Source organism: Chamaea fasciata, unplaced genomic scaffold (assembly GCF_029207755.1).
Source record: "Chamaea fasciata isolate MVZ Bird 193981 ecotype frontalis unplaced genomic scaffold, bChaFas1.0.hap1 SCAF_2, whole genome shotgun sequence".
In the NCBI taxonomy this organism is placed as follows: Eukaryota; Metazoa; Chordata; class Aves; order Passeriformes; family Sylviidae; genus Chamaea; species Chamaea fasciata.
Window position 1 is genome coordinate 51911067 of NW_027094087.1, and position 6000 is coordinate 51917066.

Consider the following 6000-nt stretch of genomic DNA (forward strand, 5'->3'; position numbering starts at 1 on the left):
TATTCAAATTCCAGATTGTTTGGGTAGTAGACACAATAATTTTTTGAGATGTAATAATCCATTTTGGAGAACCATCTCTTTGGCACAGATTTTGACTCACTTGCTTTGAAATGAAATAAAATAGAATAAACTAAAATAGATGAAAATGAAACATGCTAATAAGAATACTAGCTGGAGGATTAAGGACAGATGGCTTAGAAGTCAAGGAAAGAATAATCTTTTTCCAGTAACTACTTCAAGCAGAATCAAGGTCATCAAGAACAAGAGTGAGGTGAGCTGTTTGCAAACTATCTAACTAAGCTATCCTCTTCTCTGCCTGAATTGCAATCACTGAAAGGGCATAGATGTTTGGAAAATATCATGTTGTCTGTAACATCTCAGCAAATATTTTCCATAAACAAATGCATAAACAATGCTCTCTGTGTGCAAGGATGTAAGAATTCAATATGAGCAAATTGCATAGAGCGACTGGTTTTCAGAGACATACAATGGTTTTCCTGGTCCCTCACCTGGATGATAACAATTTAAGAGTTCTTCTGAGGGTAGGACTGAAACCCATTTCTTAGAGCCAGCATCAGGGTTTGCAGACTTCACCCACTGCCAACCTGCAGTTTGACAGGGATCACATGAGTATGTGCACCACAATAATGCATTTGCTTGTAAAATATTCTCATTTAAAATATTACTTGAAATAGTGTTTCAGTAAACCAGAAAAAGGTGTTCTGAAAGCCAAAGCAAGTTTGCAAGCCTTTGTAAATATTTTCTTTGGTATACATCCAGCTCTACTGAGAGAGACCAGTTTCACTTTAATGCTAGCACCCTAAAAGTTGAGTAGCTACTTTCAGCATGTAATTGAACAAAAATTTCTGCAGATGAACTTTACCCTCTTACAGTCTTTATTTCTCTCCAAAGAGAGAAATAAAGACTGTAAGAGGGTAGTTCATTCTGTCTCTGTTAGACACCATTTAGGGGATGATGAACCATGCTCTGGAGATACACATATCTCTTGATTGCAAATGGAATACAGATGATGAATACAGTTTGGAGAACACACTGCTGAGTCAGATAACTGTGGTTAATGAATTACTTTTTTGCCAGCTGATACACCTTGGACAGGTCTTCCTGGAAGAAATCAGTAGCTGTGATCCCTTTTATTGGGGCTGGCCATCATTCCCTTCATTTGCACTCAGACCCATGGGGTAGGTGGGCCCAGCTTAACTGACATACAAAGCATGACTTGAGAAAGGTTCAGCTGTGACAACCACCTGCTGCCAGGAAATGATTATTACACAGGCCACAGCTAAGAGTGTCCCTACAACAGCCATTTCAAGGCAGGGCTAAGTCCACTTGGTGGAAGGACAGCTGCCAAGATGATGGAGCAATATTATTTTTAGTGGTGCAGATTTTAGCAAGAGGGATCACAAACAGGATGCACAGATTGGGAGGTTCAAGCAGGAAGGCTTTATCAACTAGGCAAGGCAAGCAGTGCTGGAATGGGTCATTGAGACAAGCTTTGGGGTCTTCATCTTGGACAGACTTCAAGGCTTGACTGAAGAAGTCCACAACCAAGCTAGCAAAGCACCAGCAACAGTCCTGCTTTAAGCAGGCAGCTGGACTGGGTGAGATGAACAGCTCCTTTCCAACCGGCATTTCTGCAGGATGCTGAAAATGTCTCAGAAAAATTCTCCCCTTGAGAGCGCTGTGTGTGCTCCCTCCCTGTTCTTTCCTTCTTCTGTGCTCCACATACGTCAAGCAGCAGCTCCCAGAGGTCATACAGGAAGGATTATTTCCTCAGTATGCCTTCCTCTTCCTCATACTCCTTCTTCTGACCTCAACAGAGCTCCTCGCATTTGCCTACAGAAAGAATGTGACCTTTTGACAATAGAGTCATCCAGCAATTTGTTCTAGTTTGAAGCTATTTCCCCCCATTACCCTTTGGGGTTTTCCTCAGCCTCTTTGCCACCAATGGAAAGATTTGCTATGCCTGGAATGCAAAGTTTTGGTTATCATTTACTGCACTGTAGTGCCCAGTTCAAAAATATGTACCAGAAACTTGGTTTCAGCCAGGAGCTTTTCACTTCAATGGAACTTCCCAAACATTTTTGAGGGTCTATAAAGCAGAAGTGGTAGAGAAAAGTAAGTTTGTTAAAAATTATGCACTGCATCATGGAAAAGCAAGTAAGCTAGGCTGAAGCAATAGTGATGGCATAGGTAAACATATTACCAGTTATGAAGTTCATCATTCAATTCATATTATAGATGAGTTGTGTACATTTATAAGTGCATATACAAACATCTCCAATTATAGGGAGATACATGTTTACATGCTGATATCTAGAGATAGATATAGATAGATAGATAGATAGATAGATAGATAGATAGATAGATAGATATAAAACATAAATATTTGTGCAGATTAATTGGTTTCTAAGCATATACTTTGTGGTTACAGAGGAAAAAGGCAGCTACTGCATAATAATGCAACACGCAGTAAGCCACTTGATTTTGACTGCCTCACCTGCTCTTTCTACAATAATTGACTTATGCAGCATTAGTACTAAAATTTAATGTCGACAACTATACAAATACAAAGCAAAATAACTACCTGACAAGGTTTTATTTTTTCCCAATTCAGTGTCTCACAGTGCCACAGAAGTCAGGCAATAGAGAATATCCTGTAATCCACTATGCACAAGCTGCAAATTGGCACTTACTTAGAACTAGAACTAACTCAGAGCTTAGATCAGGCATCAGAGAAAGATGCAAATTCTTTACTTTACAGCCCATTTCCTTTCTAGAAATTCCCAAAATACAATGGACATTCTTCAAATTTATTACAAGTCTATTTTAATCAGAAGCAACCTCTCACAAACAAGTAATGCCCTTAAGAATGGAAGACACTTTTCCAGGTAACAGATCTAGTGATTTTAAAACCGTAATCTTATTTTATACATGTAAAGTTCTAATGGATATTTTAAGCTAACATTTTTACTGGCCATATACTATTATTCCCTGCCAGACTGAGACAGCAAGCCTGAGGGGAAAAAATATTTCGGTCTTAGAAAGTAAGGCACATTAAAAAAAAAAAAAAAAAAAGTGGGAAAATGCTATTTTTAAACAGACTCTGGGCATTTTTCTAATAGGTTTTGTGTAAAATATGAAATATGTTGCAGTCACGGAGCACATGGTGTGTCAGAAAGCTTGGATTAGTGTTCTTATGGGATGTCTTGCACAATTTTCTCTTGTTTATTTTTCCAATACAGATCACCAAGGTTTCCCAGAAAAGCAAATTACCTCTGTTAAAAAAATGAGAGGGGATTTTACTGCTATGTTTTCCTTTTTTTCTACAGCAAACATCAGTGGTATAAGTGGTTATAATGGATGGTCAATTCCATCAAGTTCCATTCACCAGAAAGCCCAGAGCACACAGAATCACAGAATAAGCTGAGTTAGAAGGGGCCCTCACACCAGGTGCTGTTGCTGACACCTTTTCTGGTTTTTAGCTGCAGGCTTTCCTTGCACCTGACCTGGCACCAAGGACATGCTCACTGTCAGAAATTGCCCTGTCCAGCCACACCAGGCACAAAGTGCAGATATCAGATGTCCAGCACTACATGGGTTGGGATCCCTTCCTAGCCCTCCCTCACCTCCCTTAACACATAACGTGGGTAATGCTGCATAGCTGCACCATTCTCCTTGTTCAACTCGTAGCATCCTTCCCTAAAAGGTGACGGGGGAAAACGTACCACCAGCTCCAGCGCAGCGCTGTGCCACTGGCCACTGTCCCTCTGTAGCAGCCCTAAATCTGTAGAAGCCTCTTGTCCTCTTTCAGCATAGGTTAATTCATTCATACTCACTGAGCAGAAGCACCAAACCCCACATTCTGGACTCCAGTGCTTTGTTCTTCTCACTATACTGCGTCTTTCTAGGGCATTTTTATGAGAACAAAACAGCACATGGCTTCATCAGTCCTTGAAGACAGAAGAAGGATGAAACAGGTACATACATATCACACATCTTCTAGGACCTAGACGCTAAGGTTGCTCCCCTTCTGTGCTACATGCAGAGATAAGGGGTAGGTGCCTGTGAGAGACCATGCTGGGTCCTCACCAGGAGCAGCTGTGTCCTGTTTTTAATATTGTCACTACTCTGCCTGGTGAAGACATTTGCCTGGAGTGAGCTTGCTGTGGCAAAAAAATGACTCAGGATAGAAAGAGACACAAAACCCACCCACCTTCAAAGTCAGAGCCCTAACAAATGAAGAAAACAACTTCAGAGTCCTGTCGTCATCAGCTGCTCATAATTAAGCTTCATTTCCAAAACATTGCCTTTCCCACCCACAGAATGACTTGAAACACACAAGGTATCATATGAAAAGCATGAAGGAAGAATGGGGCATTGATGATCCATTTTCTCTTGAGAAACCCATGGTACAGAAAATGGGAATAAAGCCTCCGGAAATATCAGCTAGGGCTGGATTATGGTCTACAGGCATCCCAAAAATAAATAATTTGTTGACTACTGTTAATTGTTGGAGGGATTTTCCTACACAGAAGCATGATGTCAAAATGGCCTGGACATGTCCATCATGATTCAAGTACTGAAGCAAGGTAGCATCAGTGACCATTTTGGTCATTTGGGGAGGTTTAGGTTAGATAAAAAGGAAAAAATGTTTTCACTGAACGTGCGGCAAGGCATTGGAATAGGCTGCCCAAGGAAGTGGCAGAATCACCATCCTGGAAGTGTTCAAAAGATGCGTGGATGTGGCATTTAGTGTTATGGTTAACTGGTGAACGCAGCAATGCTGTCTTAAAGGTTGGACCTGATGGTCTTAGAGGTCTTTTCCTACATTAATAATTCCATGATTTTCAAAGCAAATTGCAGCCTTGATCACAACCATGAACATTGTCCATTTGTCCCCTGTCATTGGAGCGGCTGGTCTGCTCCAGTCTGGTAAAGGAAATGGAAAAGGCATTGGCAGATAGAGAGAGTGCCTCTTGTTGAGCTTCAAACCATGCTTTAGGTAAGATCCAAACCAACATTTCATGTGTTGCTCTTTTCCTGGCGGAGAGCAAGACCAGTGTTTCCTGGGTCTAATTTCAAAGCAGCAAACTAGTATCCTTACAGAGACCTGTCCTGAACTAAATCCTTTCACATGTTTGATCTTCCTCTAAGTCTTGATAAAAAATCTAAAATTAAATAACATGACCACTGTCCCGCTCTTACCCAAAGTAGGAATGGAGCTTTGCTGGAATATCTTGTCCAATCTGGCCCTGTAAACGCATCAGCAGCACTGGCCATCTTCATCTGCGTGGACACAACCACTAGAAGGAAGGACTTGTGTTGTGATATAAAGGTAGCAGCTTCTACCCTGGCCCAGCAAAATATCTGGTGATTCCCCAACCCCTCCAGGAAAAGGGTAGGGAACTGGGCTTGTACAAGTTCAAGACTTCCAGGTGTATCACAGTGTGGGAATCCTTTTTTTCATGGCACTTAGTGAGCCAGCTCCCTTTTGCAAGCTTATCAGGTTAAATCACTATTTTTCTGCATCTCAGCAGGGTTTGGTCAATTTGAAAACAGACTACACAGGGCATTACACTGTGTAGCGACATAGACTGGGTCTGTCCTGGACCTGCTCTAGCAAAATACAGAATTGCCAGCGTGTGAGAAAAATTCCCACCGGGAATATTGCTCTTTGAGAAATGGCTATATCAAGTGTTAATCTCTTGCAGTTTTTGAAGTGAATGTATTTGAGTTCAATACCAAGTTGTCAGCAATGCATTTTTGCAAAGATCAGACCCTTTAGGAAAACATTTCAGGATACACTGAATATCGCAACTCATTCTGCAACTTCCATGAAGGAAAAGCTCTTGGTCCATCCTTACAAACGGAAAACTCAGAAGCAAGATTTCCTTTGGGCAGGTTTGCACAAAAATAAAAGAACCACTGAATTTTCCACATAATACTAGAGAGTGAAAGCAGTGAGCTCAGGCCCAAGTT